This window comes from Photinus pyralis, unplaced genomic scaffold, assembly GCF_008802855.1.
Source record: "Photinus pyralis isolate 1611_PpyrPB1 unplaced genomic scaffold, Ppyr1.3 Ppyr1.4_LG5, whole genome shotgun sequence".
NCBI classification, from domain to species: Eukaryota; Metazoa; Arthropoda; class Insecta; order Coleoptera; family Lampyridae; genus Photinus; species Photinus pyralis.
The window spans coordinates 25,508,428-25,521,833 of NW_022170596.1; the positions used below are offsets into that span (position 1 = coordinate 25,508,428).

At 36.8% G+C, this 13,406-nt stretch overlaps 1 long non-coding RNA gene across 1 annotated transcript in view; it reads right to left on the reverse strand.

Moving 5' to 3' along the window:
* LOC116170846 overlaps positions 1-13,406 on the reverse strand; it is a 92,259-nt gene that overhangs the window by 399 nt on the left and 78,454 nt on the right. The window lies entirely within an intron of this gene.

Genomic DNA, 13,406 nt, shown 5'->3' on the forward strand with positions numbered 1-13,406 from the left:
ATTCATATCTCTTAAATCGTTCACGATCCGAGTTCGAGACCCGAGTGCTTTGTCCACTGTCATTATTTAAAAAAAAAATCGGTTTCTCAAGTTATGAATTTTTTGGGTTATTTCTTCCCTTGTAGCGTGCAATTTATTAGCAATTTCTCTTTTGCTCTTTCTTTATAAATTTTTCCATTCAACCATTTAATGATAATGTCCCACAGTTCAGGTTTACTGCGGTATAATTAATTTTTCAACTTCACCCTTTGAACACTCGTTTCTACCATCATTGTCAATCATCATGTCAATACTTATCGCCGAAAGTTAAAATATATATGTCACACAGATATTCCTCTTAGTATACATTAGAAATAAAAGCATAAATATGGTGCAATAAGTATCAGATCTAAACGTGCCTAAATTAATTTCTACAGGTCCGCTGTTTGGAACACTTCACGTAGTGGTTTTGGATCATGGGATGGCTGTACTGCTTTTTTTCGATGTAGAATTTGGTAGAATTTCTCCAAAAATACCAATTTAAAACTTTCTCGTAAAAACAACGCAACCTACTACAACTGAAGTACGTTTTCTTTATTACCACGTTGCCATTTTTTGGGGTACTGAATTTCTTCTTTTACTCACTTTTATAATTCACTTAGCCCTTGACTATCGGACCAACCCGATTTTAAAATACATTCTAGCCCTAATTGTGGAGGTTATTTGTAGAAAACGTTATTTTGCCCACACTAAATAACGCAAAATAGCGTCTTTTGGCAAATAACCTGTACTTAAGTTTGACGTTTCTGATATATCACAGGGCTGCAGGTCTCATTCCCCGCACATTACATACTTATTAAAACGCAGATTCGTGCAACTGAATCTCAACACTTTTGCTTAACTCATACTAAAATAATATTACGTACCTACACTGCTAATGAAATTTAACCTTTAAGTTACACTGTCAAATTCAAATTCGACACTACTGCAGAAGGTAGGCGCGAGGTTTCTTTTAAAACAATTTATGTAAATAAACCGAAACCTCACGGCTTAGTCAAAATCTTGACCAAAACGTCAAGGGTGAATGTATACTCATTTTGAAAATTACACCCTAACCTCATAAAAATCAAAGTAAGTTGTGCATGCTATCCTGACAGATACACAGATTTTTCACAGAAAAATGAATTTAAACATAAAAATGTTTTTAACTTATTTATTGTCGCATATTATGAGCTTTAGTTATAATTTATTTTCCTTATTAATATCTTGAAGTGTTTTTTTAACTGAATTACTAAACTACGCGCATCTACTTTTGATTTTGTAATTTTTTGGAATATTGTCCTGTTATTGAGTATATTTACTTGTTTGGATAATAAAATATTATTATTATCATTGTATTATATTATTATTATATTTACCCTTTACCGCTCGCAAGCTCAAGTATGAAGATATTTTAAAAGTTTGCATTTCTGGTTTAGACAAATAGTATAAAATAATTAAATTTTCAGGAAATATAGGAAAGGAGCATAGCGCATCAGAAAATGTTTAAGCGGATGACAATATCAATCAATAAATTGCAAACGGGGTAAAAATAAATAAGTAATTTAAATTCGGTTTTCAGTAAAAAAAAAAACGCGGTTGGAAAAGTCACAATGTGAATCAAAGTATACACTGAAAGCTTTCCAACTGTTCCGCTTGCAATTTAAAGAAAATCACATGTCATACAGAATAAACGTCCCGCTCACCCTTTAGTATAGTGGAAAGTGGTAGTACACTCTCGATCAAGTAGCTATTTCTTTTACAGTCATAAGAAGTGTGTCGAAAAGAAATCTGCAGACTAGAAATGTTTGTCTAACCCCAGTGGATATTCTTTAAGGAAGATAGTTTTTGCATTGCGAAGTTACTGTAACTTTTACCCTGAAAAAGTGATGTGTTCCAGAAGCTTCATCAACCAGAAAACATCTATACGTCAATGTCAACTTATAAGCGATCGTACTTGGAATATCTAAAATACAACAGAACAGAGTCAAAGCAGAAAATCCCTACAGACCTTTTCAGTCATTCGAGTTTACATTTCCTAGAAGGATTCTCACAATTTAGCAAATATTCCCTTTCATGTCGGTCTGCATCTCGAAGGTTCCTTCCAATATTTAACAATCCAGATCTAGCACAAAACGACAAAGAGAAACTACCGAAGCGGGAAGTAAATTAACATTAGTAGAAATAAATCGAAATATTGACTTTATACAATAAAAGGACTAAAGCTATAAAACACCCCCCAAATGGCCATTAGCAGTGCATAAGGGTGCATTTATCGTAAAATGGAGAATCGCCCATTCCGATATATTTGATTTGGAAGCAATTCATAATCGATACTGAAGTTCAAAACAATTTCGTCTTTGTAGTAGTCTCCCCTCGATATGTTAAATGAAACGTATAGCGTAATGTGTTTCACCAACAAAGTTTAAAACTGCACTGGAAGCGGTTTAGGAACGGTAGAGGTTGCGATCGTTAGAAATTCGCGAAATTTATAAAGAAATTTGTTTCCAATGCTGGAGATCCACTGATGCTGTCCAGTTCGCGTTTTTATTTTACCAACCATTTCAAGCAGTACAAGATCCCACATAAAGTCAACCTTTGCTCATCTATTTACCGAGTGACATACATTTTTTGGCAATCTTAATATGCAAACAAACACATTGCAAATGGGTGGCGGAAAAAAAAGACTACCATTAATTAAAATTAATTGGATTATTATTTCTGTCTGCTTCTACCACATGGAGAGAAGGCATGAAATTTTAGGTTGCTATTTGAAAAAAAAGTTCGATGTCGTTGTGGTGTTCCAAAATGTTTTTTCAAAAATCCGCCCCGTTATTTTTCGTTTCCGTATGCCTAATATACTGTTGTGAAAACTGCAGGGGGATCTCGTTTCTCTAGGTTCAAATAATAACGCTAAAAATGACAATTGTCAACGTATTGTCAACATAAATTCCTGTTTACGCATTTGAAATAGCAGGCACTACATCCTGTAGGTATATAAAATGTTTCAATTTGATTTATAGGACCTGAGGGAATTATGTTCAAAAAGACACAGAATTGGAACATCTGGTAATTTGTGACTGACAATCTTATGATTGCAGTGGTTCCCTCTCCCTATGTTTGTTGTGATCTCTCGGCATTGAAAGAAGGGTATAATTAGACGAACATAATTTTGGTAGTGTAGTTTGTAAGATCATTCTCGCTAATGGAAAATTGCTACCAATTTGCGTAATCACCAAAGCGAAAACGTCTCATTGACAAATAAGATTTATAAACTGCTAGCATTAGAAGATGGTTTTTATTATATTAAATACAGTGCCCATCTTTTAGACAACTATGACTTGAAATTCCTAGTGCAGATTTGCCAGTCACCTCTTCAACGAGGGATGGATTACGTATAATTTTAATCAACTGGCGGTATTTGAAAGGCAATCCTAAGACGAATCGAAATGGGGTGTGTGATAAATGAATAATGGTTCGACTATACGTCTTATCTTTATTGGATTACGGCTTTTAACCACAACTGTAACACGGGGCTTAGGGAGATGAAACATCTCGAGGAATATTTTAATCACTCCTCACCTATCGCCAAGCTTCGTTTAACATTTTTCAATACTACAAAGCACGTCGATCTTAAAAAAGATATAAAATTCGAAAAACTGACACACTGCTTTATAGTTCGAGCACGAACCTTAAAAGCAATTCAACTGTCAAAATGAATAAAATAAATTGTGTAGCCGTTAACCTGATGTTTACCGTTGTCAAATAATAATTACTATTATGCAAAGCATTCTGAAATAATACATCAAAGGCCGACATGTGTCGATCCTGGAAACAACAAAATCATACAATTTCGTTTTATCCCATATATTGAACTTCCTGTTGGACACGACATCAAAACAAGGGGAACTCCCTTCTGTATAAGGGATTAAATACGCTAGGGTGTAGCCTGGCATCTTCCTTTCGAATTCCGCAATGTCATTTTAGAAAAATCTCTACTACCTCGAAATGTTCGTTTCGTATACGAGAATGTTGTTGTGTTATAGTAATCGAATTTCTTGTAAATGAGGTGCCGTGATTTATGGTCGCGGTGCAGAATTAACCGAAACGTCTACGATCCCGTGCGTTTTTGCGACAAAGGCGCATTCGCTAAGCTTTGAAATTTAGCGACCAATTAGTTGAGGTCTTTGTTGTGGCCGCTCTCCACAAATTCGTTCCCTAGATAGCTTATTTGTTAGGTATAAGTACACTAAAAACTTCTGTTTCTCGTTGGGAAAACAAAATTTAGGTATATTTATAGTCTGTCAGAGTAACAGCTAGATTATTGCAATACTCAATTTTTGTCTAGTTTAATTTATAGCAATTGAAATGTCTTGAGTTTCCTTCAATGAGAGAAACATAGTTTGGTAAAAACGGACATAGTTTTAAAGATCCAGATCCGGATAAGGCAAAGAGGCTTTCTTAGACAATATTGAACGAGAAGTTAACAAAAAGACTGAATTGATAAACAAACCCCTAAACAGGATCTTAAAAAGCGGCAGAGCAGCTCGGTTTGGCCCTACGGGGTCATTGGATTTGACCCGTTTTCAATAGGCTTGTTATATGTCGTCAAAGTTTGAACCAAATCGGTCCAAGCGTTTGGCAGTTATCGTGTGCACAGACGGACAGACGGACACCATCGACAGCCCTATAAAGCACATTTTTTATTTTACCCAAAATCGTACTGAAACCTTCATTTTCATACCGGGGGGTTCGATTTTACGTGAAAGCCCCCTAACGCTGCGGTGTCGGGAAGACTTATCGATAAGAAAAAAGGCGTCGCTAGCCTTTTCTTTTCTATCATTGCCACCCATTCATCTTTTTTATGTCCTGACAATTGGCCCAAGTTCAAAGCTACAACGCGACGTTGAACTCATTCAAATCTCCCTGTTAAAACACTCGAAAATCCCATAAAATAAAATTTACACTACATTTTATACTTAAGATGGCGGTTTTTCAAAATAAACGAGTGTATATGTTTAGAACCCCTGCATCAGCTTGAGAAAAATGAAAATAAATTTAAAGGCGCTAAATTTACTTACCAGTTAAGTTTATTTAAGAACTTCTGTATGCGTAATTTACTACCGAAAAAATTAATAGGCGTCTTATTGTGTGTTTTAGTATGAAGAGATCTGAGATATGTCGTGTCATGTTATTTTTACAGATGTTTAACAAATGGTTTTGTAGTTAATCGTTAAGGGGGAATCACCGGCTGTGAAATAAACGAGAGTTATGGACAATGAACTGCACAAAATACATTTCTTAAATGCTCACCAATTTCACAGTCACAAAAAATCTCATATTCGCACTAGGCGTATCCATGCGAATGTAACTGACACCAAATTATCGAAGAAGGCCTTGTGGCGTACAAAATGTGGGTACCTATCAAAAAGTTTCATTGCAAGATTGGAACAGTTTGATAAACAGCTAATCTTCTTCTTCAAAAATAATGGTCAAGGGTGAAACTTGCTCTGGCAGCGTCCATCTTTAACACTGTAGACTGTGAAACAAGTTGCGAACTTCTTCGGCTTTAATTTAAATGAATATTATAAGATACAATGGAATTAGTCAACGGGTCATGTTAGTTATTTTTGCAAATCTGATATTTATTTATTAATCCCGGAATTATGTGCATAAGGCATATTACAATACTGTGTGAAGTATCTCTGTTTTCTTACAATTTTCAATTCCATTTTTATCAAGTTGTTTGCTGTTATTACATTATCAATCAAGAGTACCGTTTTAGATATTTTCTTGGAAATTGTATAATTAGCGTCAGATAAATGGATCTTGTTCGATGCATTTAATTATTTAAAAAATAGGTTTTCGTAAAATCCCACTGAACTGTACTAGGAGTTGTTTGGGTCAAAAATCAGAAGCTTTGTTATCGCAATCTTTGTTATGTAATTGACTAAAATAGAGTTTCATTCAATAACCTTTTAATTATAAAACCAAATGGTAGAAAATAGATGCATGTTGCAACATATCTCGAACATTCTTTAAATAACTGGATACTAATTGGTTGCGGCACAGTCGATTAGGCTGTCTAATTAAAGTGCAATTTTCTAGAGTGTAAACAATTCAGTCTTAGCGGCTAACCGGAAGCACTAAAACATTTCGAATGTTCACAACGTAAACGCTGAAAGATATGTTGTTACATTAAAATTTCTTTGTATAATGTACATATTTATATAGCTTATTTATGCATAGAATTGCCACAAAAATAGTGTCTGCTGTGTTTGATTGGTTCACGCTGTAATTATACTGACAGATGGGAGAAATCTGAATGCATTCCATCTATAGTAGCCACATCAAGAAAATGTTGCAAATAAATTACCAAAGTTGAAGACATTTTAATTTGTGCCCTCCGTGACCTATTATTAATTATATACCCCAATTTTAGATTAATTTCCACGATAATTTTTGAAGCTGACGTATGTTTCCCTAATATCAAATTTTTATCAGAATAAGGCAGCGCCGGATTAACACACTTGGAGTATTGACCGGAGGGTGTAGGTGTATATTGGGAGAAGGATGTAATATTTTGCAATAAAATGTGCAGATGTAATTGTATAATACATGTGACTGTGGGGAAAGTAAAATAGAAAATTAGTTGGGGATCCTCTATTTATTTCATTTACAGCGCCAATTTAATACACTTCGGCCTCTTATTCTAGGGCACATACTGAAGGGGGGCGCTCCCTCCCATGTGCGAAAATTTAATATTCAGCAACCTCTTCTATTTTTGAAAGTTACTTATTTACTGTTCAATTTATTGAAATTCTGGCTGCCATACTGGTCACGTATCAACATTGTCCTTTCATAAAAAAATACTTCAAATGCTATTTCTATTATATTTATTTATTTTTTAGGTTCTTAGAGCGATTCCGATTGATTCCTAAAGAAAGATGGTTTATGTTATTACGTGATTTTGAAAAGGGCGTTAATTAATTCACAAGATAGGTAGGGATTAAGTTAGAGAGATATTTTGTCAGGCATTCGATTTTGAGCTACGGGAGCGGGAGCTCAAAATAAAGTTTTTTTGGGGGATTCGGGTTTTGACTGCAAAAGAGTAAGCGCAAGAACTACGAGCCGAAGTATAATGAAATTCAGCCCAGAACCAAGTTTTTATTTCGGGCATTTCTTGAAACGGAAATCTTATCCACGCTAAAAAAAAGATTACTATGCAAGAGAAAGAAAGAACATTTAAAAAATGGGTAAGCGCATTCCATTGCATTAATTTAGACAGGCGTACTCGAACAAGGATAAATTGTTTAGACGTGTTGGTGTTTCAGTTGATACAAAGTAATGTTGTATAAGGCTATAAGGTATTATGTAAATTGTGCTAAACGTCCGGATATGAAAAAACATTAATAAAAATAGGGTGTATAAATTTGCCTCCAATCCAATCCGCACTTTCCATTGTTAAATTTTCAGAAACATGCCTCTGTAAGGAGTGCAATACCGAGCCTTTTATTTCTATAAATTTAAGGGTTGTATATTTTTAAGAAAAATGTTCGTAAACCACATTTGGTTGAGTAATTGTCAAGAAAAATTGGATTTGTTTTCTTAAAGATACATCATGTTCAAAAGATCGTGGCCACGAAATAGATAAACCTGTGAAGGAAGTGTAAATCTATGATCTATATTTCTTTACTGGTTTTTTCGTCAATACATTCAAAGCTTTATAGCAATTTTGCGTTTAAGTTTGCTAACAAGCAGGTTAGAAAAGCAGTTTTTAAAACCCATTTTCAAGAAGGAAAAAAAAAGAAAAAGGAGAAATTTTCATTCAGCCCTTCATCATCTTCTAGGCAAAGAGCGAACCGTAGATCATTCAATTATTTGTAGGAATTTATATTTTAATGCAAAGAAGAGAGGACTAGTTCTTCCTTGCCTCCATCACGCGGCGATTTTGTATCACAAAATAATATCTTTTAAAACACCACCGTATCTCTATAATAAAATCACATTTCGAAGTGACGTTCCTAATGTAAATATCCGATGAAAGGATCTCACCCTTCTCATAGTTCAGAGATATTCAAAATCTTTTTCATATAACATTACCAATGTCTACAATGCCATTCCGTCGAATATTAAAAAGCTTACAATGTCCAGAGTTAAATCAGCAGTAGGTCACAATTTTTGAACGAGTAAAGTGTCCCATTCTCAAGTTGCTTATTAATTAACTTTTAGGTCATGTATTCAAACCTATGAGGCAAGCTGTCCCACAAAAGAAAGGAGAAGCTCAAATAAAGTGCCCCGATAGTACGAGGAATTCTTCCAATTAGCGGACACAGACTAGGAAACTTTTTAATGGAGCAAAAAAACACGGAGGAGTGGGATTCATACTTACTACACTCACCGAAGGCAATAAGACCATAAGAAATGCAAAACGTGACTCGTGAAGGAGATACTACGAAGAAATTAAAAAAATTCCAGAAGGTGCCAGACTCCAAAGAACGTTACAAAAAGGATCAGAGGGTAAAATCGGCTCCTTCAAGAAAATTGAGGGGATATACAAAGACCGCAAAGGAGAACTTGGAGTTTTGCTCACACTTTCCGGGATCATAATGACGCGGGCGAACCAATTACTCTGGAACCACTTCTCAGTCAGAACAGTGGCTCGGACGATAGTAAACCTAACCAAAGTTATGTGGGCAGTGATCATCCGTATAGATGCCCAGGTATGAATTGAATCTTTCCTGCTCTGCTCTGCCTCGACCTGCTAGCCTACACACTCTAGACGTTACTAAGGCCAAGTTTTGCCCTGGGATACATACCTGTAGCGTGGAGCGATGTAACAGTCGTATTCATACCGAAACCTAGGCGAGACTATACACCCAAGCCAAGTCGTTTAGACTTGTTTCTCCTAAAAATTAATTCAGAAACTTATTGAGCGGCACATAAGGGGTGGGTGGGTGTTGGGTCCCAGAACCATCAGTAAAGTCCTATAAACTTGCTATCCACAGATTAGTGGCTGTAGCTGAAAGGGCGATCTCCTGTAACAAGGTGGCTCAAGGGACGTTTTTAGATATACAGAGGGCGTTTTATGCTATGAAAAATAAGGGATTGCATTCTAGCGTTTGTAGATTGATACATACCACACTAAAACATAGACCTCGCTTATCAACGACTCTGTAGTGGTTCGGGCTACACGAGGATGTCCGCAGGGGGGAGTTATCTCTCCGCTGCTGTAGTGTTTGGTGGTAGATGGACTGCTGAGGAGATTAAATGAGGCGGGCTACACCAGTTGCCTATGCCGATGGTTGTGGTGGGTGGCAAATCTGAGATTGTATCAGTTCTGATGTCGAGAGCTTTAAATCTAGTGGAAACATGGCGCGAAGGAGAGGGCTTGTCTGTTAATTCAACAAAAACAAACCTCGGGGCCGACAAAGATAAAGGACATTGCAAGGTATGGCACCAAGCTACAGGTAGTAAGAGAAAGTAAACACTTGGGCATCACGTAGACCAAGGGCTTACCTTCAAATCAGATCTGGAAAAAATAGCGAACAAAGCCACAATATCTCTGTGGGCCTGCAGGTGAGCGTTCAAGAGCAAGTGGGATCCACCTCCAAAAATGCCCCTTTGGATATACACTAAAATGAGTATACCTGTCATTACGTGTACGTCACTGATGAGTGTGGCGGAATAAGACCTTCACCCAGAAGAACATACAGATACTTACAAAGTCCTTTGTTAAGGATACAACGAGGGATACAAGTTGAAGGGTAGACAATATCAGGGAGCACAATAGACCAAAAGATCGCAGTGCAGGAACCGACTGGGACGTGTTCGAAAAATTTTGCTAGAATCCTGTTGGTGGAAGACTTTATTCTACAGGATTACCTACGCGATTATTGTTTGAGTTATTTCTTTAGGCTAAGCGCCTACCATAGATACCACCAAGGGAGCCAATTCAAGGATCAATGCTTAAGCATGGCAAGAATTGTTCTTTCTCCACGGAAACCTCTAGCATTATCATTCTATTAATGAGAGATGTAGGCAGTTGAAAAGCGACCATTTTGTTAACTCCGTCTAAGTTTTTAACGCGATTCACAAAAGTCGCAATCTCGTTTGGGGGGCCCGTTAACTTGGCCCCCCCCCCCCACTGAGAGATTTCATAGTCGTATTATTTTGAAATGAATGCGCTCGTTATGCGCTCATATGCGCCACCGATAATAACTCTTGCGCCATTATCGTTTTTTAGAAATCCGAAAAAACATTTGGGGGGGGCCAAGTGAACGTAGCCCCCCCCAGTACGTATTTTGTCCCTTGTAACTAGGTCACCTGATACATTTGGTTATGCGCTCAATTGCGCCACTTGATTTAAAGCTAGCGCCATTACGGTTAAGCCGTGCCAAATTTTCAAAAAGTGGGAGGGCCAACTTAACGTTTTTAAAAGTTACTTTTTTTAACATCTTTTCATACGAAATTGTACTCTCAGGTATGCGCTGAAATGCGCCGTAAAAAGATATCTTTGCGCCATTATTGTTTTTTGGCTATCCTTAAATATATTTGGGGGGTCCAAGTGAACGGAATCCCCCATAACGCATTTTGCTACCGGTATTTGTGCCACTTGATACATCTGGTTATGAGCTCAATTGCGCCACTTGAATTAAAGCTACGCCATTACGGTTAAGCCATAAAAAATTTTTAAAAAGTGGAGGGTCTAACTTAGCGTTTTCAAAAGTTATTTCCGGAAGTGCGTCCATTTTGAAAATATTTTACATCGATTCGGCCTTCGGAGTAACTCCTAAATACAAATTTTTAAAAACCTACCTATTTTACTTTCTCAGAATCGTTTAACTAAAGCTCCCAAAAAAACACCCTGTATAGTGTTTCTGAAACACTATAATGGCGCCAAGATTTTTGTTTACGGCGCATTTTAGCGCATGATGAAAGGTACGATGTAGTAGAAAAAACATGTTAAAAAACGTAACTTTTGAAATCGTTAAGTAAGCCCCTCCCCCCTTTTTAAAAATTTTTTATGGCTTCAACCGTGATGGCGCTAGCTTTAATTCAAGTGGCGCAATTGAGCTCATAACCAGATGTATCAAGTGGCACAAATACCGGTAGCAAAATGCGTTATGGGGGATTCCGTTCACTTGCCCCCCCCCCCAAATATATTTAAGGATAACCAAAAAACAATAATGGCGCAAAGATATCTTTTTACGGCGCATTTCAGCGCATACCTGAGAGTACAATTTCGTATGAAAAGATGTTAAAAAAAAGGAACTTTTAAAAACGTTAAGTTGGCCCCCCCACTTTTTGAAAATTTGTCACGGCTTAACCGTAATGGCGCTAGCTTTAATTCAAGTGGCGCAATTGAGCGCATAACCAAATGTATCAGGTGACCTAGTTACAAGCGACAAAATACGTACTGGGGGGGCTACGTTCACTTGCCCCCCCCCCCAAATGTTTTTTCGGATTTCTAAAAAACGATAATGGCGCAAGAGTTATTATCGGTGGCGCATATGAGCGCATAACGAGCGCATTCATTTCAAAATAATACGACTATCAAATCTCTCAGTGGGGGGGGCCAAGTTAACGGACCCTTCGTTTGGGTTTATTCCTTTTACCGGCTGTGTTAAACTCGTTATTTTTGTACGGATTTCTCTGAAAAAAAGACGTAACGCTCGGCCCCGATGCACAATAATTTAATGCATTTTTTGTGAGGATATGCAACCCTGCACACTATTTGCCAAATCAAATATAAATTCTAAATTAATAATACAAATTTTAAAAATGTTCCGTCACTTTAATAAATACCATACAACATCGTCACCTGTTTCACAAGCTCCAGGCTTGATAAAATCCGTTCACACCCTATAAAGTAAGTCTGTTAAGTGTAATTAATGACGTCTATACATAGAGATGAGCGTTTCTACTTTATCGCACAGAATCGCCCGAGGACTATTTTTTTAAAACATTTTTCTGCATTTTCCGTTCCAAGGCGACGTTCAAACGTCGTGGGCGTACCATGGCGAGAACCAACTATTAATCTACATCTTAAAGTTGTAAGCGTGTGATTTATAAATTCCCCCCGTAGGAAATATGCTATAAAACCGCGGTCTTTCCATTGTCGAAGCGAAAAATGTTAATGTGATACGAATATGAGCAAATAAAATTTAATTGCCGTAAGAATACATACTTACATGTAATGGTGAGGAGGTAATAATTTTACATTACATGGTCTATTGTAGTTTTTGAATTTATTTGCAAAATAAAGCAAAAGTAATTGCTACCGTTCGTACGGTAAGTAGCAGGTGTGTGGGGAAAATTGATTTAACGTTGCGGCGCGCAATGTGTGGTTTTCCGTTATTTGGGGTTTTGAAGTTCTAGGTTTATTTCGTTTCAAACTTTCCTGCATTCGTACTTTAGGGTGGCGGGTTTTTAGGTGAAGGGCCATTACCGACTGCAATACGTCGACATATTCTACTTTTGTAAAACATAACCAGCTCTCATTTACATTACATTAAATGAACCTCATCAACACCAACTCGAAAAGCGTAAGCTTGACATGTAAATTTAATTAAATTCGAATTAAGTGGATGTTTGAGAACTAAAACAAAGGATGACGTGCCACAAGACATTTGCAAAGCTTCAATTTTATTAAGCTTCCTCGATTTACATATGTATTACTTTTACACGGTTACCCTACAAACACCTTTCTTAAGCTGTTTACACGTGACGCCGGCAGTTTACCTTGTATGAGCTTTTTACACCCGACACCTTCGAGATTCTCTTCCGATCGATACTCGATTAATTATTAATGATTCACATAAGGATTAAGGTGGACGACCTTATGATCAAGCCCCGTCACGTTCTCTATGAATATCTAATTAATATCAACCCCGTTTTAATCTAATGTTTGTGAAGTTTTTTAATCGTCGTTCATCCACCAGATTCCCGCCGAGGCGCATTTCATAAATAAATAATCGCGGCATTGATAAACTTATAGCGTGAGGACGCTTACTGAAAGTGAGGGATGTAGTAAATAATAATAATTTAGACTTGATGAACTCGCTTCCTTTAAAACACGAACGTGTAATAAATTCTCCTCTTTCTCTATTTATAGAAGATGTAAATGAGAAGTAAAATAAATTTCAGTTGACACTGACTCCATCTCTTTAATGTACTTTGTTGCAACAATTCGCCAACGATCGATTGGTTTGTTAGATGTCGCTGTATGTCGATATTTCAATTTGTAAATTTTAACTGCGGTGAATGCAAATTTAGCTATGGGACATTAGTTGGTATCTATTATAAGCTAAGAGGTTTATAATTAATCAGGTTCAAGTTCAAAAGCTCAGTCCTTTTCTGACAGCCGATGAAGTATAAATTCAGTG